This window comes from Dendrobates tinctorius, unplaced genomic scaffold, assembly GCF_039654945.1.
Source record: "Dendrobates tinctorius isolate UK_male_01 unplaced genomic scaffold, ASM3965494v1 ptg000143l, whole genome shotgun sequence".
NCBI lineage: Eukaryota > Metazoa > Chordata > Amphibia > Anura > Dendrobatidae > Dendrobates > Dendrobates tinctorius.
The window spans coordinates 32,015,491-32,042,500 of NW_027361810.1; the positions used below are offsets into that span (position 1 = coordinate 32,015,491).

At 40.9% G+C, this 27,010-nt stretch overlaps 1 long non-coding RNA gene across 1 annotated transcript; it reads left to right on the top strand.

Moving 5' to 3' along the window:
• Positions 1-1,474: 1,474 nt before the first annotated feature.
• LOC141049101 (uncharacterized) lies at positions 1,475-21,430 on the top strand. The gene is made up of 3 exons (XR_012220251.1): positions 1,475-1,566; positions 12,061-12,237; positions 20,546-21,430. It is a non-coding gene; the product is annotated as an uncharacterized lncRNA (long non-coding RNA).
• The last annotated feature ends 5,580 nt before the right edge of the window (positions 21,431-27,010 follow it).

The window sequence follows — 27,010 nt, forward strand, 5'->3', positions numbered from 1 at the left end:
CATTATGATTTAAAAAAAAGAGAAAACACAGTAGTTTGACAATAAATGGCTTCACCCAACCACTAACCATGAGAGGAGAAAAAGTTTTCGTGTTATCATTCATAGTCTCTGAAAAAAGACCAAGAAAGCAAAAATTCTGCCGGGGTATGTAAACTTTTGAGCACAACTGTATATGTGTGTATATATATCCTAATATGAAAATATTATACATTTATATGAAGCTAAAAAAGGCTATCACAATATTGATTCACATTAATTAGATGAGGATGCCTAATTCCGTAAAGCTCATAATTAGTTACATCTATGTTGAATTAGTGTATACTGTATATATATAGCTATCTATCTATCTATATATATATATATATGTATGTATGTATGTATTTTTTTGGATGAAGGATCTAGGGAGATATTTAATGACTTTACATTCTTGTGGCTGACATTTTATTATTAAAGCCAGGTACACATAGCGTTATGGCAGTCCGTTTAACGGATTGCGTTACAAAGCGGCATTAACGTGATGTAATGCATCTGTTAATGCACCCATAGACTGCCATAACGTAGCATATCGCTAAGGCTAGTTTCACACTAGTGTATGGGCGAGGCTGCAGACTTCCTCTGTGAAGCTCTGCCCACAGCCGCACCTCCTTCTGTCAGCTCCGTCTACCTCAGCACGTGGCGTGCATATCCTATCTTTTGCATTGGGTATGCAGGCTGTGCCGATGTATGCGTCACTTTGACGGTGCGGCGACCCCACCAAAATGCAGCATGTTGCGTTCGGTGCGGGTCGCCGCACAGTGAAAACGACGCATGCAGAGGCATCCGCATACATTGGCACGGCCTGCTTACCCAATGCAAAACATAGGGTACGCACGCCGCATGCCGAGGTAAGCGGAGCTGACGGGAGGAGGTGCGGCCGTGGGCAGAGCTTCACAGAGGTAGTTTGCAGCCCTCCGCACCTCGCCCACACACTAGTGTGAAACTAGTCTAGCGCATGTCATAGTCGGCATGCGTTAGCAATGTGCCCATCATGCTGTGGCGGATTCTCAGACGCGGTCTACTGCGTTTGATGGACTGCCACGGCTAGAGCAGATGGAGCAGCTGCGCTAACGCGATCACATAACGCGATCAGAATAAAGAGTAGCGTTAGCGCAGTCCGTTTAACACATGCGTTAAATGCGTTAACCGGTATGCCATAACACTGTGAACCTGGCCTTACACTCCACTTTCTCCTTTATAATAACATGAAATTTAAAAAAAATAAATCTCTTTTTACTAATTCTTTCCCAAAAAGATGAACAATACAAAGTGTTATTTATTATAATCATTATTAGTATTTATAGGATTAGAATATATTCCTGGAGTTCCACTCATTCTTTGAAAATACTTTAGGCTGAGGACTCAGGGTTCTCCAGAAATCAGTCCTTGCTGCACAGCTATGTGGGTTGATTTGTGCATAATGACGATGGCTGCCAGAGAAGAATTTCCTGTTTTGTCTCAGTCACATATGAAAGCAGGCAAACGCCTGAATCACTCCCTCAGCTGCAAGAGGAAAAAGAGTACAAGTCAGTAAGTGCCGGATTTTGTGTCTGGGCAGCGAGATCAGCAACAGCTCAAAAGCCGCTAATCCAAAATTATCACTTTACTGGATTAGCAGGAACCTAACCCTTGTAGCAGGAGAGGTCCACAAGACTCCTGAGCAAGAGGTGACGTACCATATGTGCAACCTTCACGGCTGCACTGGGTCCCAGTAGTTATGGGGACCCTACTGCTATTTTAAAACAGTCTACAAACTAGTCAAAAAGGTGTACATGTGTTCTTTCCGGTATTGAATAATAAGCTGTGTGTTGCTGTTTTAATAAAATCAGTGTTTTATCAGCAGGAGATTATCACTAAATGACTAGTTGTCTTGTGCCTCCTAGGCAACTGCTCTTTGTTACTTGACCCTCATTTTTCTGTCAATATGCAGTGTGCAAAGAAAGCTGCTAATCAGTGGTGTGGGCGGGGTTATACAGGGCTCAGCATTCAGAGCTCTGCTAGATCTGCAGCAATGAAAACAGTGTTTGTGTAAAATTGACATCATGTAGACCAGTAAGTGATACATCGTTGAAATAATGTGTGAAAATATAGCAATATAGGGTACGGCAAAAGCAGACACTTGACCAGTGCAAACGAATGAGTGGTGAGCAAGTATAGACTGAATGAGTGGGTTGCAGCCCTAAGAGCAACAGGTCCTGCATATTAAAGAGTCAGTGACTCCTACCTATCTTGCTCTCTCTATCAATTTCTTGTAATTCGGTCTCTCTATTCTTTTCTCCTCACACATTAATTCTCACAATGTGTACTGTTTCTCACTGACAGAGCTCTGAGATTCTCTCTCCTATCCACATTGCACACAAGGTCAGCAGCATCTCCTGCATGGACTTTTATAGTGGCTATGAGTCATCTATAACCTCTGACCCATAGTCTCTTATAATTTGCTACATAGGGTAACTGCAAGGCATTATGGGGTAGGAGGTGGAACCCTGTCATTTAATCCTACTAATCTGTCTTATGCTATATGTAACTAGGCGGTGACCATTTCAGGTAGTTAGTCCAAGGGATAACATCTCTTCTTCTGCCAAGTGTGTAAAGAGACTTATAGGCCATACAATGCTCTTTTGGGAAATGAAATATGCAAATTGTCTCTTCAGCGAGGAAGAGCTCTTGTGCCACCTATTGGATGTAACAATCTTAAAAGTCAATCGACCCTTGCTACATGACTCCATTTTCAAAGACGTGTTTCTGGGTGTTTACCGCTCATCCGTGCAAAGCATGAGAACTAATTTGGCTGAATGAGAGGCCTCTGACAATGGTCAATATTTCTCCTTGTGGCAATTTCCATGATGGTGTAAAGAGACTTATAGGCCATGCAATGCTCCTTTGGGAAAATAAATATGCAAATTGTGTCTTGAGAGAGAAAAATGACGGGAACTCTATTGCCACCTGGAAATTAGTCTGAAATAAGTCAAGAGTTAATTGGAAACTTTGACAAGTTTTGAACATTTTAAACCAAATTAATTTCTAATGATGATGTTACAATAAAGTTGGTGTGAATCAATTTGCAGGATCCGGTACATCGACCACGTCAGTAATCTGTGGCTGCTGGAAGGGAGGTCTAAGAACCACCTCCTACGTCATGGAATTCACGGCTCTTCTTTTTACTAGTTGGCCTGGCATGACATTGTAGTGGCGTGATGCACTTTTGACGTCTTGCCAGATTGGCTAATCATAAGAAAAACTGCGGATGCCGGGAGGTAGGAGGTGGTTCTCAGAGCTCCCATCCAGCCAACACTGATTACTGACATGGCCGATAGACCGGTTCCTGCTCATCGATTCTATACTGTAGCCCATTGCCACAAATGATGTCGCCTGGCATAGGCTTTACGCTTGCCATATGTATGCGTTTATGCTTCTAGTATGGGTTTTATTGTAAAGATGCCAGATTATTGGAATTTGGTCTAAAATTACATAAAATGATATAAAGTCAATATATGTGACTACAGAAGCTGACCGAAGGAGATAAATACCCGGGTCGTGCACTGAGACCCCTTAACAGTGCAGATGGGCAGATGATTGCTCAACAGAATGAGGATGAATTAAATATGGCATCAGGAGCACCGGTTTCCGATAAATAATATATGAATACAATAAAGCGATCTGCAAGCACATTAATATTTCAAACATTAGGGATGATAGATTTGTAAAAAAAAATAGTAAGTCTAGCCAGAATCTGATCCTGATCTATGTCATTACATGCATGGCATGAATGGAAAGCATAGGTAAAAACATGGAGGAGTCTGTGGTGTAGTATGCCAGGATTACCACAAAACAGGGGTTATTCTGATTGATAAAAGAACTTTTTCAAAAGCAAGAGTGAAGCGTGGTGAGGATCGCATGTTTGGAGTCTCAATGTCCTTAATTTTTCTTTGTTAAAGCGCTTCTTCTTTAAGGAGTTTTTCAAAGATTTTTTCATTTCCTGAAGTGGTCGTGAAGAATTTTTCATTCATTTTTAAAGAGTTTCTATTTTTTTTTTGCAGCCTATTGATTGGACCGTGCCCAATATATAACATATCTCATAAGAGTCTTTCAAGCATTTTGTGTCTTACTTTTCAGCTGTATTTTGGAGCAGACCCACTCTAAAAGACTCCTCAAAAAACTCCACGTGCATGTACCCTAAATCATTAAAATCTGGGACTAAATAATCAGAAAATGACCTTTGGGTTAAGTGACTTTTCTATATTTAATGTGTATTTCTAACATTTTTTATATTTGTTGTTTGAAAAATAGTCTATTTAAAAAGAAAAAATAAAGAAAAAACATTTTACTTTTTATCCAGGTTCTTTACAAATAGTCTTGTATACTTTTTAGCTTGTAATGTGGGCAGTCAATCATCAAGATTTCAGCAAAAAGTAAAATACTAAGTAAATGTTATGATGATAAACACAGAAAATCCAAAATTAAAATAAAGATAACAGGTGATATAGAAGGGACCCCTGCTCCTCCCTCTCTCTGCACCGTGTCCTCTGCACATGCTATAGAGCATGCCCACTCTATTTATATTTTTTTTTCCTTTGGACCATTGCCTTTAAAATAAGTTTACATATTGAATCTCTTATTTCTTCCTGGGACCTGCTGGCTTTCAGTCAAGGGGGCATACATGGAACGTCCACAGTCACCGCTAACTATGTTGTAAGTGGCAGCCATATGCATGCTCCCTGCACGTTGACAAATTGCTTTGCACAGATGAACTGCAGAGCCAGCTGTCAATCAAAGTTCCAGATGTAAGAAGTGAGCATAGCTGTGTAGGGGATTGAAGTAGAGTATCCCTTTAATGTCACCTCCCCTTTAAGGAGTTCTAATATTAATATATTGTAAATGTTGTACAGATATAGTTATGCTCCGGTATTGCTACACTATTGTGTATTACCACCATTTTCATTGGTACTGCCACATTATATGTGTTACCATGTTGTACGTATTGCATTGTATTATGTTTGCATATTGATGTATAAGTTTAGGGTAAGACAGTGCATCCTTCGGGTTCAATATTGGAGGGCACTATTACTATGGAGTTCATAGATATGGGTAAGCGTAGTTCTATTGTGGGCCACTAGACGGGGGTATACTAGTGGGCCTTGTTAATTATAGCTGATAGGAAGTTCACATAGAGGTTAACGGTAGAAGGAGGTGCTATGGGTTAAGTGTAGGCTATAGGATTTAGGCAGAAGGGGAGCACGCCAGACAAGTCCACAAGGGCTCTAAGCCCAGGACACCATAGCAGCTACGCAACATTGTTGAAAAGCAAAGCACGGGCACAGTCAGACGGGTGCTGGATAAGACTGGAGCACCCGGGGAAAATTCCAGTTTATGACAGCAGCAGGAACGGAAGGGAAGAATATATACACATGCACACAAAGTCCCTCTGACTCACTTAACTGGCCCTCCCTGAGCCGGCTGGGGTTCCTTGCTTCGGTTACTTGGCAAAGACAAGCAGAGTCCAGGTCCAACTTCAAATAGTCAACTTTACTCAACACTTGACACCGCTCGCCCAGTTCACATACGGATACAGCACACAGTTCCTTTCACAGTTTGACATTTTCTGTGCCTGTGCTGTCCTTGCTTTCATAGGAATGCTGCCGGGTCGCACAGTCCTTCCCAACACCGCAGCTATCCATCTGATCAGTCTGACCAGCTTTAGGAGTTTCTGGTCCGTTTCGTCCCAGACACTCAGGGGTCTGCCTATGTAGTCGACGGTCTTCATGATGGAGCTTTCCTGCATTACTTCTCTTTTCTGGTGTTTCACTACTCTTAAGCCCTTGATGAGCTGAGCTCCTTGATTAACGTTATGGGGTCCACTCGCCCTGTCCGGGCTCTCAGGCCATACTGACTAAAATGCTGGGAACTTGCTGACTTCCCCAAGGTTGGCCCCTCCTATGTTAACTATTTACTCTACCCTGTATACTAATGTGTCCCCATCTAGTGGACTTACTTACATACTGCACTTTCCCTAGCTAATCATACATTATACATATATACAATATGCTACCCAATAGTATACATAAAGCAGACATTATAACACCAACATGAGAAAGGGGAGTGAAGCATCACGTAACCTTGGTACACCCCTTACACTAAGTTAGAGATGTCCTCCACCAATAAGTTAAACGTGCCCTAAGAGGGCATATAAAATTGTTATACCAATGCCTCCAAGATTTTATTTTTTATCACATGTACTAGAAAAAAACAAAATCTGGTTAGCAGTAAACAATGTCCTTCAGCTTTATATATTTTATCTCAATTTCATTCCCAGGGCTTAGTGGTCCTTTAAATCTACAAGGTAAGAAAAATAATTCTGAAAACGACAATCATTTAGATTTCAGTCTAACTACAGAACAGCCATCTGTAAAGCGCTCGGAATACAAATAAGCAGACTCCATTTCTCTATTTTAATTGTGTCTGCTGTGTAGCAGCTGTTAAGGAACATAAAACTGGTCTGACAATGACACATGGTGATCAATAATCCCGAACAGTGCTGCAAGGCGCAAATCTTTTCTAATATAGGACCCGCGACATTAAAAAATACAACATTTTTAAGAGGAAATACTGCATGATAACGCTGAGAGACCACACATAAGGGGCAACAAGTTCCTTTAATTTACAATATTTATGCAAACGTTATGAGATGCATTTGTGTGACTGCTTAAATTTGGGTTGAAACTACTGTATTTTTTTTATATACGTTAGCATTTTTTTTATTGAATGAGGTTTCCAACATTTCGAAAATAAAAAAAAGATTTGTTTAATTTTCAAAAATAGCGCCACATCTGTCCATGCTCATTTATTGCTGTTCTGCCATATTCACTAAAAAAGAATCAAGATTTTTTTTCTGATCTTCGTCATCAACCCATTTAAAAACAAGATATCATCTAGTCATCAGACATACTTTAAATGGAAGAGCTTTCCATTGTAATCATTAATTAAATGCTCCCTGTATTTTCAGAGGACTTGATCTCATTTGATAGTGTGATAATTAGGCAATATGCAAATCACTTATATAAAGATTGTTGTCTCACCCCCCCAAAAAAAAATCATTCAAAAGTAAGGAGTCCCTTCAGGCCAATCTGCTGTCCTCTGCCTGTTGTGAAGTGCAATCCATTTTTAGCAGTAAACATGAAGGAAGTGGGGTGGATTTTTGCTACTGTTTTCTTGTCTATCTAATTATATAAAGGCTTAAAAGAGAGGCAAGTTATCAGTTCAAGGAAAGCTAGAAACTAGACAATGGCAAGTACAATGCATGGTAGGATGTTAAGGGTGCACATACAGTGCTGAAATAATGCTGATGAAGAGAAACTACCTACCATGTTTAAAAAAAAATTTGGTACAATTCCTGGACATAAAGTTTTAGACTGCCCCAGAAGTAGTAGATTATTGTTTACTCCCAAAAATTCACTCACAAGCTGTATCCCTGTCCATAGGCTGTATTCACATGCTCTTTACAGGTATAGGCTGTATTCACATGTGCTTTAGAAGTATACTGTATGCTGTATCCACATGCTCTTTACGTGCATAGGCAGTATTCACTTGCCTATTCCATGTATAGTCTGTATTCACATGCCATTTAGGGGTATAGGTTGTATTATCTTGCTCTTTACATATGTAGCCTGTATTCACATGCTCTTTACAAGCATAGGCTGTATTGTCTTGCTGTTTACATGTATAGGCTATATTCACATGCTCTTTACAGGTATAGGCTGTATAATCTTGATCTTTACATGTATATGTTGTATTCACATGCTCTTAACAGGTATAGGCTGTATTGTCTTGCTCTTTACATGTATAGGTTGTATTCACATGCTCTTTACAGGTATAGGCTGTATTATCTTGCTCTTTATATGTATAGGCTGTATTCACATGCTTTTTACAGGTATAGGCTGTATTATCATTATCTTTACATGTATAGGTTGTATTCACATGCTCTTTACAGGTATAGGCTGTATTATCTTGCTCTTTATATGAATAGGCTGTATTCCCATGCTTTTTACAGGTGTAGGCTGTATTATCTTGCTCTTTATATGTATAGGCTTTATTCACATGCTCTTTACAGGTATAGGCTGTATTATCTTGCTCGTTATATGTATAGGCTGTATTTACATGCTCTTTACAGTTATAGGCTGTATTATTATTATTATTTATTATAGCGCCATTTATTCCATGATGCTTTACATGTGAGGAGGGGTATACATAATAAATATCTTGCTCTTTACAAGTATAGGCTGTATTCATATGCTCTTTACAGGTATAGGTTGTATTGTCTTGCTCTTTACACATATAGGCTGTATTCACATGCTCTTTACAGGTATAGGCTGTATTGTCTTACTCTTTACATTCACATGCTCTTTACAAGTATAGGCTGCATTGTCTTGCTCTTTACATGTATAGGCTGTATTCACATGCTCTTTACAGGTTTAGGCTGTATAATCTTGATCTTTACATATATATGTTGTATTCACATGCTCTTTACAGGTATAGGCTGCATTGTCTTACTCTTTACATTCACATGCTCTTTACAGGTATAGGCTGCATTGTCTTGCTCTTTACATGTATAGGCTGTATTCACATGCTCTTTACAGGTTTAGGCTGTATAATCTTGATCTTTACATATATTTGTTGTATTCACATGCTCTTTACAGGTATAGGCTGTATTATCTTGCTCTTTATATGTATAGGCTGTATTCCAATGCTTTTTACAAGTATAGGCTGCATTGTCTTGCTCTTTACATGTATAGGCTGTATTCACATGCTCTTTACAGGTTTAGGTTGTATAATGTTGATCTTTACATGTATATGTTGTATTCACATACTCTTTACAGGTATAGGCTGTATTGTCTTGCTCTTTATATGTATAGGTTGTATTCCTATGCTCTTTACCAGTATAGGCTGCATTGTCTTGCTCTTTACATGTATAGGCTGTATTCACATGCTCTTTACAGGTTTAGGCTGTATAATCTTGATCTTTACATTTATATGTTGTATTCACATGCTCTTTACAGGTATAGGCTGTATTGTCTTGCTCTTTATATGTATAGGTTGTATTCCTATGCTCTTTACCAGTATAGGCTGTATTGTCTTGCTCTTTATATGCATAGGCTGTATTCACATGCTCTTTACAGATATAGGCTGTATTGTCTTGCTCTTTACATATGTAGCCTGTAATCACATGCTCTTTACAAGCATAGGCTGTATTGTCTTGCTCTTTACATGTATAGGCTGTATTCACATGCTCTTTACAGGTATTGGCTGTATAATCTTGATCTTTACATGTATATGTTGTATTCACATGCTCTTTACAGGTATAGACTGCATTGTCATGCTCTTTATATGTATAGGCTGTATTCACATGCTCTTTACAGGTATAGGCTGTATAATCTTGATCTTTACATGTATATGTTGTATTCACATGCTCTTTACAGGTATAGGCTGCATTGTCTTGCTCTTTATATGTATAGGCTGTATTCCCATGCTCTTTACAGGTATAGGCTGTATTATCTTGCTCTTTACATGTATAGGCTTTATTCACATGCTCTTTACAGGTATAGGCTGTGTTATCTTGCTCTTTATATGTATAGGCTGTATTCACATGCTCTTTACAGGTATAGGCTGTATTATCTTGATCTTTACATGTATAGGTTGTATTCACATGCTCTTTACAGGTATAGGCTGTGTTATCTTGGTCTTTACATGTATTGGTTGTATTCACATGCTCTTTACAGGTATAGGCTGTATTGTCTTGCTCTTTACTTGTATAGGCTTTATTCACATGCTCTTTACAGGTATAGGCTGTATTATCTTGCTCTTTATATGTATAGGCTGTATTCACATGCTCTTTACAGGTATAGGCTATATTATCTTGATCTTTACATGTATAGGTTGTATTCACATCCTCTTTACAGGTATAGGCTGTATTATCTTGATCTTTACATGTATAGGTTGTATTCACATGCTCTTTACAGGTATAAGCTGGATTGTCTTGCTCTTTACATGTATAGGCTTTATTCACATGCTCTTTACAGGTATTATCTTGCTCTTTACATGTATAGGTTGTATTCACATGCTCTTTACAGGTATAGGCTGTATTGTCTTGCTCTTTATATGTATAGGCTGTATTCACATGCTTTTTACAGGTATAGGCTGTATTATTCTCTTGATCTTTACATGTATAGGTTGTATTCACATGCTCTTTACAGGTATAGGCTGTATTATCTTGCTCTTTATATGAATAGGCTGTATTCCCATGCTTTTTACAGGTATAGGCTGTATTATCTTGCTCTTTACATATATAGGCTATATTCACAAGTTCTTTACAGGTATAGGCTGTATTATTATTATTATTTATTATAGCGCCATTTATTCCATGATACTTTACATGTGAGGATGGGTATACATAATAAATATCTTGCTCTTTACAAGTATAGGCTGTATTCATATGCTCTTTACAGGTATAGGCTGTATTGTCTTGCTCTTTACATTCACATGCTCTTTGAAAGTATAGGCTGTGTTATCTTGCTCTTTACATGTATAGGCTTCCTTCACATGCTCTTTACAGATATAGGCTGTATATTGTCTTGCTCTTTACATTCACATGCTCTTTATAAGTATAGGCTGTATTGTCTTGCTCTTTATATGTGTAGGCTGTATTATTTTGCTCTTTTTAAGTATAGGTTGTATACACTTTTTTAAGCTGTATTCACATTCTCTTTATATGGTAGTAGGGATCCAGCATTTGTGAATAGATGAAAATGATGTTTATTACAAAATTCTTAAAAAATAAACATCTTCATATAAGCGCTATGAACCAGGGAGTTCAAAAATTGAAACGCATTCTTATATATGCCTTTTGCCTAATCATTTTATGGAATATATACAATACTGATGTTTTTAACAATTTTGGAATGAACATAAATTTTGTTTATTCATGTGTGCTGGATCCCCAACGACCTTGGAAGCTTCTGTGTGGGAATGGCTCTTGTTTGCACCGTGTTTCCTGTCCTTGCTGGCTGATAGGAGGGTGAGCTGTATCATTTTTCTCCTCCTCTTTTATGATTCTCTTTAGGGTTCTCTCATATAGCCGTCAAATCTCTCATGTGAGAATATACTAATGTCACTTGGATCAAACTTTGTCAGAGTCACCTTAGTGTGATTCGATTCTCTCGCATAAGAGAATCATCTCACAGGTGTGGAGAATTTAATTTATCAATCTTCCCATTGTCTGTGTCCTCGCTAACATCCGAGTGCAGTTCGATGTTTCACACGGACCCATTCTCTTGTGTGGGTGCGCTGTGCGCTGCATCCGAGTGTCGGAGTCACTTGCAGCATGCTGCGACTGCTTTCTCATTCCAAATCAGGATGAGAAAAAAGCGCTGGTCGGCACTGCCCCATATTACATAACATTGGGCCGAGCGCTATCCAATAAAACATCGGATAGCACTTAGCTGTCTTATACAGTTCTGTGCACGAGCCCTTATATGTGTAGCTTGTTTTCACATGTTCTGTACATGTATAGGCTGTATTCATATGCACTTTACATGTATAGACTGAGATCACATGCTCTATATGTGTATAGGCTGTATTATCTCGCTCTATATGTGTATAGGCTGCATTATCTCGCTCTATATGTGTATAGGCTGCATTATCTCGCTCTATATGTGTATAGGCTGTATTATCTCGCTCTATATGTGTATAGGCTGTATTCTCTTGCTCTTTACATGAATAGATTGTATTCACATGACCTTTACATACATAGGCTATATTCACCACTTGCTTTCTAAATATATAGGCTGTATTCACATGATCTTTACAAGTATAGATTTTATTCAAAAGTGAACAATAACAGTACAGTTAAATATTGCACGGAACACTGTAATACAACTAAACAATACCCAACCAATGCTACATATATAAATATATATATATATATATATATATATATACACTGTATATTGACACTGTGCTTTGTGTTTACAGGCTCAGATAAGTGGTTGCTAATGCCAGTAATGTTTAGTCCTAATGCCGCAACCTAACGGGCATCACTCTCACTACTGGGCCCATCACCATTGTCTATTCTTTAATTGGCTACGTGTCACACAGGCCCTAATGGGGGACGACGACGAAGCAACCCGCTAAACCACAAGTCCCGTATTGGTGAGTTACTTGGTACACAGTAAGTTCATCACACTGACCGCCATCGTTTCCTAAAACACAGTCCCGACCCCTGCTCTGTGCCGAACGTCTATGCTGGAAGTAACGGCTCACATGAACATCTCTCTCTGTGGTGGTTTGTCTTCTACCTCTCAGATTTGACCACGCTCACCTTTCTCAGTTCTTCCAGGTCCGATCTTTCGACTCTGGGTCCTGTCTCTTGATTCTTCCATCTGGTATAGCCTATTGTCTCTTCCCTATGGTATGGCCTCTTGACTCTTCCCTCCGTTATGACTTCTTGTCTCCCTCCTCTGGTATGGGCTCTCACAATGGCGGTTATAAGCCAACTCCGCTACTAACATGTCCGTCCTGCTACAGGTCTTTTTGCCAACTCCTCCCCTTCTTTTCCTTCCCGGGCTTTTTATAATTATTACTGTGTCACAGCTGTCACCTGACCTGGTGTCTCCTCTAATCTTATCCATCAGGAGACGTGTGTTCCGCTCTTCAGTTCCTACCATTGTCATTCTCTCCTCTTCCTCTATTCCTATCATCTTTGGTCAGCAGATGGAAATGTTTGGTCGGAGACACTTGGCTTAAACACTATTGTGTGTGTCTCTCCACTCCTTCATCCCCTTACACAACCGTTAGGCCCTCCAGCATTCCCACGAGCCCCCAGCAATCTGCAGAGCCCCATCTTGAATGGAGCTGGTGATTGGCTGCAGTTCAGATTCACAATGTCGATTTGACATCACCGCTGCAGCCAAAACATTGAATAAGGAGCAGCAGTGGAGAGTCAGTGCTAAACCCGAGGAGGGTGATTGACTGTTTGCTATACTATGTACTTAAAAGTATTTTCGGTCCACTATTCAATGTTACACAGTAAGATAATGACCAAAAAGGTGATCACCGGGAACTTAGTAGTTGCTCACAATAATCTGACCCCTTACGTGTATAGTTGACCCAATCTTTTGTTGCCTTATGTGAAAGGAGTTACATTTTTAATTTGTATGAAGCTCAAGAAATAGGAGTTAATATTAACTTTGCAAAACATGTCTCCTCCGCAAAAACACCTATATCACATTTTATAAATCAATTTCCACATCATCAAATAAATATTTGACTGTTTTGAGTTGTTAAATAAACCAGGTTCTGTCTAAAAGCACAAAGCAGAGATGACATTCCTGGGGTCTGAACATGGCCTACGATGCTGTAATGCTTCCCTTTTAGACAGTATTTCACCAGGCGAAAGTGCACCACTTGGATATACCGTCTGATTAATGTCTGTCTAGTTCTGCAGTCTGGATATTTAATAAAAGGCAGTGACACAGCGGCTGTGATCTGCTCCAAGTGACTCCAGATTTCTTCAGAATTCTGATAACCTGCAGAAAGCCTTGGACTCCGGAATGTAAAATAAGGCAGGATTTATGAAAGTGTGCCAAGCCATGGTATACGTTATCTACTGCAGGAGAAGAAATGCTAAATTGAGAAACATGCTTTAAAATTTCTGGAGGAATACAGACATCTGTTGTATTACAGCAACTCTAATTATGACATCTAAAAGATAAAGCTTGGCTTCTCAATCTGGAATGAAAATGTAAATTGAACAAGTCTTGCATAATAATTGGACCAGTGGCGTAATATAAAATGCCTGAGCCCAATGCAATATTTGTAATGGAGCCACCGCCTACCACATGTCTGAGATGGTTTAGTGAATCCGGCATTGAGCAGGGGGTTGAACACGATGGCCCCGGAGGTCCCTTCCAACACTACCATTCTAGGATTCTATGATTCTAAAAGTTTAGGTGCAACTTCTGCCTCTGAACCCTGTTTATTTAATTTGCTCGTAAGGGACCCTTGGTAGGGAGGATTGCTTCGCGCTCCCAAAACACCTGGTTATGGTAATTCTGAGTGTGTGTGATATGGGGTTTTGCTGCTTAGCCCTATTAAGGCCACAAGTGGTTTGATGGTACAGGGACCTTGAAAATATACGATGAATCAGTGAGACAAGTATCCCTTGTAAAAAGATAAAGACAACTTTACTGGAATTCCATAAATAAAAATGAAACAAACGATAGCAAGTACAATGCTTCTTGCATATATCGTCGGTATGATACAGAGAATCTGTTCTTATGTGTAATGCACATTTCGATGGTATCCGTACTATACATGAGTGTCAGAGTCCTTCACAACGTATGTTCTTTTTTTTTTTCTATTTCCTTCACTACAAGAGCACCTTCGCATCCTGGTCGGAATAGGAATTCTCTAATCCTCCAGGACCATCTAACATGGTGTCCTTATGCAGCCCACTCGTTCTACCTGCCTAGGGGAATTAAGCCTCCGTCAGCTCTGTTATGCTATGGCTGTGCTCACTGCAGGTGGACGATACCTTTTATTACTCTTTTAACATCTGCACTCTGGCTGTATGGAAATGAATCGGTTGCTGTGCAACTTGTTCTAAAACTTGCTATCTGTAAATAGGCTGTCGCAAAACACACTCTCTCACTTGTGGCCTTTCTTCTACATCAACATTACTTCTTATATGTTCAGTATCTAGTCTTCAACTGTCTCACAAACAGGAACCAGAGTCCTAGGACAGGCTAGAGTCCACCAGGCAAAGGCAATACTTTTTTCCCTAGTATAAGGACTATTAGTGGCAGGGAATATACCCTATCACTGCATTAGACAATTCTGAATTGATTCTCCAGGAGTTTTCTCACCATAATATCTTATCACTAGAGGTTTGCCTGCTGGCACATTCACCAATCCCACTACCTGGGCTCTACAGACCTCCGTTACAAAGAAGTGATAATTGAGCATATTTGCCATGGTGCTCCACTCTATCGACAGGACATAAGGACATAGCCAAGAACAGTGTTCACCTTCTATGTCAGTTCCTTAGGCAATTGATGGATAAAACTCCAGAACCCCTTTTCGTTGATCAGTATTCATATCCTCAGCCAATCCCTTTACGGTTAGTACATTTTTTACATATGTAAGTAAGGGGAAAAATGACATTAGTCTTCTTGTTGATTTCATGACCAAGGCCCTTAATTTTGTATCTCAACTGGCATTTGTAGAATGAATTATAGTGTATAATTGTACAATTGAGTGTCTTAAAGCAGTTGTCTCAGGATCATAATTAGGATTAAACAGCTATCCTGGCTCCCAGCTTCCTGCTTGTTGCAGTGTGGAGAATTCAGACTGGGTGCAGACTCTCCTGACGAAGCTGCACCCAGCAGCGATACGCATGGGGCTCCCCACACTGCCCTTGTCCCGGGACTATCTTCCTCTGATGACCTGACCCCTGGCGCTTCATGCTGGACTGCTTTCTATGGTAATTCCACTTTTCCCATTTATATATTTTGGCATATAATTTCTGCCTCCTGCATTTTCCTCCAGTTCAGCCCTCCTCCCTATCCTTATAGTGCATGGTTTTTTGCTCCCTCTCTACCAGGGCTATCTACAGTGCCCTCTGGCCTTCATTAGGCGTCTTGGAGTGAGTGTTGGTATATTATTTTCTCTTATCCCTATAGTGGATGTTCATCTCACTCCCTCCCTTACAGGGCCACTTACAGGGCCACTTACAGGGCCCCCTGGTTTTTTCTGAGGCTGCTTGGAGTGAGCGTTTGTATGTTATTGTTTTTCTGGGGACGTCCAGATTTGGGGTCATTGGGTCATGTCTCATGTATTATTATGTACATTTAGGCTAACGTCTTGTTTTTTCAACCATGTGGTTTCTGTCTATTAGTACTTATTGTTAGACTTACTTGGGACATCTGGGGGTGTGCTTTGCCTTTTAAATACTTTTATTGTGTGTTTTTTTTTCTGTCCTTCAATAAAATTTCTATACATTTTTTCATATACCTCTGTTGTGAGTTCATTTTTCCCTTCACCATTGAGGTCTGATGAACTCCCTCCTCTAGTGAAGGAAGGTAGTGAGACTGATTACCAAACACCTGGGTAGCTAGATGATGACTGGGTGGCTGGAATTGAGGACTGGATATAAGGCTGCCGACGCCCTTCTTCCTGGCTGGTGATTTTCCTGCTGGAGACCAGTCTGATTCCTGCATCTCAAAGCTAAGTTTTTCTGCTCTGCTTTGTACTCTTCAGTTTTGTTTTTGTTTTGCCTTGTTTTTTGAGAGTTCTGCCATCCCCGGCCGGGGGTGAGCTGAATTCCATTTTTGTCTCTGATCTGTTGTTCTTTTGTCTTCAGAATATACCTGAGTGCTGATATAGTCTTTTGAAGCCTAGCGACTTCAGGGCCTGTTTTTCCTATCAGTCGGTTGGCTCATTTTGATAGGGTTTTTGCGGATGGCAGACAGCAGCTTTCCTATCCTGTCCTATGTAGTTAGCTTGGGCCCCATCATTTGCTCAACCTAGCTTTCTATCTGTGTTAGTGTTTTCATCTTGCTTCACCATCATTATATGTTGGGGGCTGCCTATTGCTTTGGGGTCTACTCTGGGGCAGTTTAGTTTTTCCCCTTTCTGTCTTTAGGCTATGTAGTTCTCCGGCTGTGATCGAGGGGTCTAGGGCACCGTAGGAACCCCCCACGGCTATTGCTAGTTGTTGTGGATAGGTTCAGGGGTCTGCAATCCGATAGCTGCCAACCTCTCTGGTTTTTCTGGACTTAGCTGGTATTTTGTTTTTTCCTCCTTCGGTGACTCATCATAACATACCTCTATTGTCTTGTGTGTGCGTCTAATATGCTGGGTTCTTTTTTCTCCTTTTTGGAGAATTCAGACCAGCAACATGGTTGTTCCTCTGTTCCAATTGTGCACTCTTCTATGCTGCAAGAAGATTTTGTTTTGCCTTTTCTGCACTGGAGGAGCAGCACCTACAAATTCTAAAGCAAAGAGCTTGTGTAAGAAGGTGCGACATAGGAGACAAGAATCCCCAGTGCTGTGCGGCATTTGTGCAGGGAGACTGCCATTTACTGTTCAAACGAGACCCTGTGGAACTAATCAGAAGAGGGAGAGTTTCAGGGAGAAAGAATTTGAATGGAGCACCGGGTCAGGTGACCTCAATGACGCAGTTTCCTGATATAAAAGGCCAGTGCACCAAAACAGGAGAGGATTTGGTGCCAAGTGAAGTAACGGGCAGGATGTGCATCAAGGAAGATGCTGAGAAAGGTGGTGACAGGCCGCAGTGGAAGGCTCGAACCAGTGGGCTGTGGCATGCTTGTAAGCAGAACCCAGGTGGTGCCAAGCGAGATCAAGACTCGATCTACGACAATCAAGTTCAAGAATCTTGACGATGCCAGTCAAGGCCCAAAAACCTGACGTGCATCGCATAAGACCTGGAGCTCAGACTATGCCAGTCAAGAGCCGAGGCCGAGCCCTCTTCTCATCGGGTTCAAGAGACATCTGCCATCGGTCAAGAACCGAAGATCAGGGCGAAGACTCTGCTTGGGTGTGGATGCCCGTGGTGATGAACGGGAGGCGTGAGTGAGCGAAGCCGTTGCTTCCAGCACCGATGTACAGTACAGGAGTTGATATGGGCTAGTACAACAGACAGAGTGGGTATCTACTGAAGCAAAGGCGGCCCAACGAGCCTTGTTAGACATTGTCAGGAGGACTTTCAGCCTAGCAGGAAGACCGGGAGACCCCCTCGCTAGGGCCAATGTTAGAAGAAGAGGTAATACAGTGACTTTTTTTAGTACTGTATCATCCCTTTTTACAGAAGTTATAAGAACGTATAACTAGAGATTGTTATAGTAGCTAGAGTGAACCTGAGGATTCTTTGTAGATTTGTTATTGTATATTTTATGCTGTAATTATCCTGTTTAGTATTAGTTATTGTTGCTACAGTTACCACATTCCCCACCATATCAGGGAAATAAAGAGTTCCAGTGGGTACTTCTGCCTTGTGATTTCTCTTTTGCGTTGCATGCGGTCACCTGCTTACACTTGCAAGTAAAGATGAGAAAATTTGTTCAGATTCGGTTCTGAATATGATCAGAATCGAATATTGTTTTTGCAATATTCGTCAAACACAGCCGAACGTCATTAGAGTCAATGGGAATAAAAATAACCGAATGTTTTCGAAACCGAACATTAGCCAAACATTTGGCACGAGTAGGGTACCCATATGGCACGAATATGTCAAAATCAGATTCAGGGACAAAATCCGAACAAATTTGCTCATCTCTACTCTTAAGCACTGCACTTCCTCCCTAAGAGACTGATAGACTGATGATAGACATTGTCATCTGGACTATTATCACTGCAGGTAAAGCAAGAAAATGACGTACGATTATTTGACTTCAATTTATTCAAAATTTAAAAAATAAAATAAAAAGTTGTGGATGTTCAGGATTGTTTATCTGCCCCTGGGAACATCAAGTCACAATGTTTTTTTAGGAAGGCGTTTACGAAATATACTGTACAATGCGGCAAAAGAAAGTGAAATAATAGTAGCAGTGAGTTTTGATCGTTGGCCGGGGAGTGGAAGTTCATCTGCTGCACAGGCAGCCATTCATTCTGTGCCAGCACCTGGAGCGACTGCAGTCAAACAATAAACCTATGGAAGGCAATTGTTCGGTTACTAGACCTGTATGAGGAAAACATGCGATATATAGCAGAGATCCAACACTGATGGCGGTAATGTGAATCCACACAAGGCTGATAAAAAAGTGGGCACAACCTCCCAACCAACAACTATTTTTTTTAATTATGTCCCCTTTTGCAAATCAATAAGCCTGGACCACAAAAATCCGTACCCAGCAACGGTCCCAACCAGTACTATAGGCACAGATTATTCAATGCATTAAATTGAATCTGTTGCCAGATTTAACAACACCAACTGCATACATTAGTGACTAGATCTATTGGACTTGATGAGATTGGTGTGCTTACTTTGATAATCTACATCACAGAAGCTGAAGAATCCTTTACGAAAGTTTAACTTGCCACTTAACTTGACGTCTCCTCAGTGTCCCTCCTCCCTGATGAGATCTCCCACTGCTCAGTACAAGTCGCAGCCGTCAGTCAGGCCATAAGGGAGAAAGGACAGTAAACATTGGACTCATGAGTGTTCTCACTTTATATAATGCTCTTTTTAATATCAGGATTTATTGTTACATAAATCTTCTAAGCAATTATACCAGTCTCACCAGGTCTAAGAGGTCTATTGAATAATGTATGCGGTTTGTATTGTGACATCAGGTGACCGATCCACTTTAAGCTGCGATAACTGTAATAGTCGCTTTTTAACCTTGGAAATGGAGATAAGTGAGGCTTGGGAGTGAGAGAGTTGAGCGGGCAACTATCCAGACAAAAAATGATATGCTTTCTATGTAGACGGACATTTCACCCAGATTAATAGTTACTGATACAGAAACATTGCTTTGTAATCCTTTTTGTTTTCCGATTATACATTTATTTACTTTATTTGTTGCAGATTTCTATATACTTTATTTATACTTATTTACTATTATTTTCTATATATAAATTAGAAAAATAAATATTAAAAGAAAATGAAAAATATTAGCTCGATTTATGCAATTTTTTTTTTCTGATCGTACAACCCACTTTTATGTATTTTTTTTTAAATCCAGCTCGCTATTTCTTGTAAATTCAAGCGTCTACACTACGGCAGGTAGGATCTCATGTAAATGGACAGGGGGATGTCGCCCGTTTTAATAGCGTCCATCACGCTCGCTATTTTTTCTGCTGTGGGTTTTTACAGTTTATGGCCTTTTTCGTTGTTTTTTCCGGTCGTCTCCAGTCTCCGATCACATCATCATAACGTCAGGCTTCGTATGAAATAAAACCTTACCAATCACAACACAGTCCCGTTCTCAGATTCTTTGGTGTCTCATTGTGTAAATTTCTGCCTTCCGATATTTCTTTTACTATCTTGGCACAATACCTGCTACTGTACCAGGTTGCCAAACTGCAAAGAAAGAGCTATTTATGACAGCATGTGTCTTGTCTCCTGCGCCTGTCTAATCCAGGAAATTAACGCTCTAATGTGGGAATGCGTGACAAGTGCTTATAACAGCCTCAAATATGGGAATTCCAGTGGAATCAATGCCGACCTCGAGGAATGTTACAGGCTGTCTCATTAGTGTCAGAAACGCTAAACCCCTAACAGACGCCCGATTCTTCCTTGTGTGCGAACACGTCTGGAGTTAGAAATGTGCAACGGAGTGTCTTCCATATTTTTCCTTATTTTTTTTTTTTTATTCATTGTTGCAGACGCTTGATGTTCCCATGATATAACAGAGTCAAAGACATTACAAAAACAATAGCAACAGTAAGAGAACAATTACCAGGCAAATAATGTTCATTTTATTTCTATTTTTCATAGAATCATAGAGTTGGAAGGGACCTCCTGGGCCATCTGGTCCAACCCCCTGCTCAAAGCAGGATTCGCTAAATCATCCCAGTCAGATGTCTGTCCAGCCTCTGTTTGAAGACTTCCATTGAAGGAGAACTCACCACTTGTCGTGGCAGCTTGTTCCACTCATTGATCACTCTAACTGTCAAAAAGTTTTTTCTAATATCTAATCTGTGTCTCCTCCCATTCAGTTTCATCCCATTGCTTCTAGTCTTTCCTTGTGCAAATGAGAATAAAGTTGATCCTTCTACAATGTGACAGCCCTTTAGATATTTTCCGTATTATTATTGTGTCCATGCCTTTATATTCTCTGACAGTCCACAAATTATATATAAAGTGTAAAGAAATTTTAGATGATAGACCTTTAAATAGAACCGTATGGACATACCATTAACTTTAGCTGTGCAATTCCTGTTGTGACTTGCGGAGGCACCGCACTGAAACGGAACACTTACCATCGAGTTTCCAGACAGATTACATCTGATTGCTGGGATTCCCTGCGGAAGAGTTTTGTCTAAGACTCGTTTTGTTAAAGGTGTATTACAAGAATTGAAAGTTATCACTTAAAGAGGCCTGGACACCAGGTGAACAGTGGATTGTTTTTGCTCTTATTTTATTCTTTTATTCACACTGTTCCCCTAGCTATTCAGTTTTTTTTTTAAAGTCCACCATACTGTTCCAAAGATACGGGCCTTTTTATTTAGTGTTCTTTTTTATGGGCTTTACAAGTGTCATTGCTCACAGGATCCTCGGGGGCGTGTCTTTTGCATTCTCTGCATAATTACCCCGTGAGTTATGCCCACTTGGTAAAGACTATACAAATTTGCACAAAATAAAAATGCTCATAGGCTCATATCTCAGGAATCATATGACTTTTTTTTTAAAGGTTTTTTAAAGGGAATCTGTCTCCGGAAGTTGCAGGCCTATGTAAATGGCCTGGGTCCGGTCCGATGGGCGGGGTTTCTTCTTTTTCTCCACCCCATCCATGGCCCCTGTCAGCACTCTTCTCCAGTATTGTTCTCCATCTTTCGTGCACGCGCAGTATGCTTTGCCCAACTGCGGGCAAAGCCGAAAATCATTACTGCGCATGCGCCGGTACACTATGGCCCGGAACACAGCGAAATACTTCCAGGACATAGTGTACCTGCACAGTAATGATTGCCCGCAGTTGGGCAAAGCATACTGCGCGTGCGCGAAGTAAGATGGCTTTGCGCACGCGCGAAAGATGGAGAACAACACCGGAGAACAGCGTGGACAGGGGCCATGGATGGGGTGGATGAAAAAGAAGAAACCCCGCCCATCAGACCGGACCCAGGCCATTTACATAGGCCTGCAACTTCCGGTGACAGATTCCCTTTAAATGAAATACTCCATGGAATGGAAGGAATAAAAAAAGAGCACACACTGTCCACTTTTAACCTGGGGGCAGATCCTCATTAACCAAAGGATTGGGGACAGCTTACTGATCATTGGGAGTCAAACCACTGTGACTTCCAATGAAGCTGATAACGGGCCATCTTGAATGGAGTGGAAGTTTGCTTTCACTCATTGACTACGGGACCGTTCGAAATAATGGCACTGTGCTCAGCTTTCTCTGGTAGTTACATAGACAATGAATGGGACAGAGGTCAAGGATGCACATTTCATCTTCATTTAAGAAGGGTCTGTACAGTCCCTTTCTGGGATCGCTGGGGGGGGGTCCCAATAGTCAGACTCACAGCAAACCGTAAATGATTCCCAATCCCTATCCATTGAATAGGGTGTAACATTCAATTTTGGGACTACCCCTTTAAAATGTAATAAAACATTAGCAAGGTGTTGCTTATATTTTGTACATCTGTATCATTACACTTCATTGAAAAATGTCATTAAGTTCATCCTGTTACGTAAAAAAAAATCTATATTTAATAATTTTTAATTATATTTTTCTGGAAAAACTGAACGACCACAAACAGGAAGTGATCTGAAATAATGATTTAATCATTGTAGTCATGATATATTTTGGAATCATTTTGCACATAAACTACAGAGCAGATCTGCCACAAGATATCACAATAAAAGTTGTATACATTATACACGATAAGACCGGTGTACTTACTTTGAAAATGCATCAGAATTGCTGCATAACCTTTGATAGCAAAATCAGCTTTTGTATGAGTTCAGCTAATAAGAGAGAACTAATGAGTCCAAATGGATTCATCAACTCAGCCTGACGTGACAGCTGCAGCTTGTACTGAGTAGCGTGAGTATTTATCAGCTGCAGGGAGGAGGGACACTGAGGATTTGTCAATTAGGTAACTGGGCAAAGGAGTGAGCTTAAACTTTCATAAAGAATTATGCAGGAGTTCTGACATGGATTTCCAAAGGTAAGTCCATCAGCCTTGATGAAGGCTACTTAGCCGAAACGTACGTCGGGTTGGGTACTCCTAGGCGGACCTATACTTTTGACCAGTCTAAGAGGTAATATTAAGCAATGAACTTATTTGGTGTGACTATGTTATTTATCCTCACTGGTGGCAGGTTCCGCCATTTGTGAGGGTCACAATAGTCTTTTAGCTTGCATACCTGGACTGGCTGCTATACATTATTTTGGGATAATAAATAACTATATTTGTATTAGGGTTTGATATTATGATTTATATCCCTATGTCCATTACCTATGGTGTACCCTTGGTTCTTTCACTCATGTTCTAATTATGGTCAGAACAGACTTTCTTACCACCTTTTTCCTACATTCCTGTTATACTCTAATAAAATCATTTTGGTAATTTGAAAAATTGTTGTATGGGACCTTTTTTCGTGTGTTTTTTTCTTATATATTATTTATATTTGCGATTGTCCTATGATGTCTACAGTAATACCCATTTATGTAATGATATATTTATATGCTCTTATTGAATTATATTAATGGGGTGTTTTTTCATGAAACTATTATGGATTTCCAAAGGTAAGTCCATCAGCCTCATCAGGTCTACGATGTCATCTTACTAATATATGCAGTATATATTGTAAAGTCTGCTTGTTGCAACAAACTATGGGGCTCTTTACCCCACTCCTGACAACATCGTATCAGGGACCATAAAGCCACAGAGTCGACTTCTGGGAAATACTATATCCAGTGATACGTTGTGTGTTGTTATTATTATTATCACACTTGTCAGAAGCTGTTGCTTCTCATTAGCACAATGTAGATAATTACTAATTATCTACAAGCGTACTTACTTGTACGGTGATTGCTACATACGTAGCCGCTGCGCACATATGGGAGAATATAGATCAGATTTCAAAGAACTTGGGCTCCATGGCAACTTTTAGCCTGAATGTTTTCTCCATGGGGAAGGAAAAAAAAAAAGAAAATGTTGCGTGACATTAACAAGAATTCCAACCTTGCCATCGCACGCCGCCCGGAACTATTTCTCCGCCCCCAGAGTAACTTTAAAAAATACTAATTTATATCGGTGCTTTTCTGTACAGACTCGCGCTTCCTGCAGTTTGTAGACTGTGAATATAAATTCTGGTGATGTCTTTCCCGGTCTTGGCTTATCAGTATGCATTGTGGCGAGTGGTACCAAGGTTTCTTAATAATCCTTCTGTCAGCAGCGCCGCGCGTCTTACTTCTTTTTGACTGCAAGATTTAAAGGGGAAAGTAACCTAATTTTTTGCAATTATTTTTTTTTTCCCCCTGAAAATATGTTAAATCAAATATGTTACCACATTCCCCATTTTCTATAAGGCTGTGTTCATACGTTCGTTTTTTTTTCGAGTTTTTTAAGCATTTTTTCCTTGCAAAAACGCATACATTAAGCATTCCATTATTAGAATGCATTCCGCCATTTTTGTGCACATGATGCGTTTTTTTCCCGCCAAAAAAAAACGCATCGCGGAAAAAAAAGGCAGCATGTTCGTTAATTTTGCGGGAAAAAAAATAACGGATTTTTAACTCTATTCAATGAGAATGTGGATGCTCCGGAAAAAAACGCGGAAAAAAAACAAACGCGAAAAGAAAACGCAAAAAATAAAAATGCCGATTTCCTGGGAAGGAGTCAGGTTTTGCTCAGGAAAATTCTGCTTACGGGTGCACATAGCCTTAGCAATGCAAATTAAACATTTAAAGCTTACCTTTACATTTTACACAAAATCTATAGAAAAGCATGGTCTTGCTTTCATCATCCCCAACAACTGCTTTTGGTGCACACATCAACCTAACATGTCTAGGAACTGTTCCAAATGTCAAACTCTCTAAAATTTGACATTCATTCTTTTTCACTAGACAAGTCTTCCTTATAACTAACATTCTGCCTGCACTATAGGTTCTGGAACTTACCTTTTCTCACTTTTCAGGATGTATTCTTCAGGGTATTTATGCTTGTATTCAGTTTGTGAAGAAAATGTCTTGCAGGAAGAATAATAGCGCAATAGGGTGTTATGCAGATTACATCATTAGGCAAAAGGCGGTACGGCTCACCTGATGCGGTTATGTCAGACACCACTCTGAAAAAGTCTTATACAGGATTCCCAGCTGCTGCGTTGTCAGTGCAGTTTATTCTCAATGCGTTTCAAAATATTCTTATGTGGCGCCCCTGAGGCTCAGTCGCCACAGAGGTACTGCACCTTCTCCTAAGGTGTAGTGCCCCACCATCCGGGTAAGGTGGGAACTCCTTTCCACACTCCAACACTCGCACCCCACACAACAGGGTAGTTCTGCACAACCACATTGCGGCTCCTTGCTCAGAGAGTAGCAGAGCACCTCTGGTGGTTCCCTGCATGGAACACTGGATGTGCTGGGAGGTGGGTGGAGTTAAGATACATAAAAGAGAGGGACAGTGTAGGATGACAGAGTCAGTCTGACAGAAGATCAGTCGGGTAGGAAGTCACTCAGACAGGAGTGAGGATCCCTGAAAGAAGGGATGGAGGAAGGAGTGCTGCAGCTGCCTCAGTGATCTGAGCCAGCTGGCACGGGAAAGGAACAGAAGGAGAAAGACGTAGAACTGCAACCTAAGATTCCATAAGAAAGAAAGACAAGTACGGAACGAAGGAGTAGAGAGAACAGAGAGGACGTGGGTTAGAAGAGGAACCCTGCCTATAGGTTCTCAGCGCAAGGCCGGGGCCCGGTCCCCGAGGTTGTATGGACACTTATGGTTCTGCAGCAGACACCGGTGGAGTAGTGAGCTGTAAATGCACTACTCCCATCTAAGACTTGGGGCACAACAGCAATTGGATAGAGAGCCGGGACTCAGGAGAAGGGAGTCCCCGAAGCAGGCTACAGCTGTCTGCCATACAAGTAGAGTTTTTGGGAACATCAGTCAGGAGGAACTCCAGTGTAGCTCAGTACTAGGAGTACTTCACACTTTAAGGCGCTATAATTGGAGACGTTCAGAAAGGCACATGTTGGCGGAGTGTTGGAAGGGAGCATTCCATCTGGCCTGGAGGTTGGTTGAGTCCCTGACCCGGAGGACACGGCCCGGAGGCAGGCACCTGTGTGTGTGTGTGTACAACGGACTGTGAGTAAAGCTTTGGAATTACAAGCCCCGGTGTCCTCCATTCATTTGTGTGTTAACACATTCCATTCAGCACCGCTACAGCTGGGTACCATTCTCCACACCGCCTGCACCTCTCCTCTTCCATTGCATCCACGCTGCCCTGGGGCTACAGCTTCACCTGTGGGAAGCTACACCATCTAGGCTGCAACACACCAGCAGCACCAGAGGATATGCATGCAGCGTCAGCCTAACATCCTACTTGCCGAACACCACAGGTGGCGTCACGAACTATTCCATTAACTACATTCCACCATTTACATTCCCCCATTGATTTGGGCGCCCTGGGCCACGGACCGGGTCACCGCTGCTGTGACACATCCCGCTGACACCGGCCCAGTACCGAGTACCCCACGGCCCTGGGAGGGCGACCCACTTACTTCTTCAGGAAACCACAGGAGATCCTTTCTTCTTTCAATAGACAGGCTTTCTTCATAAGCAGCATTCCACCAGCACTATAGGTTCTGGAACTTCCATTGTATCACTTTCCAGCATGTATTCTTCCAGTCATTGCCCATTGACTTGCTATCCCTGAACTGAAATACCTTTTATCTGCCTGTATTCAGATTGAGAGAGAAGAGCGCAGTCAATGAGAGAGACAAAGACCCGGCCATCATCAGGGCCAGTGACACCCTGACCTTCAGTAATACCATACCAGGTGATGTACCTGCACAGGCACCTGGGGTAAGAGTTATATATAACTGATCTGTCAGGGGTCCTAGGGATAGCGTATATGCTTGGATGATGCACCACTGAAAAACGGTTGTGAAAGCGGAGAGGGGTTCATAAAAGAACTCAGAAAATACTGTTTTCTTCTGCCCTCATTACATTAAATATTGGTAATAGATAAGCATTGCAGCATTCTTTCATAGGGTCGCTATAAATGGATTTTAGAACC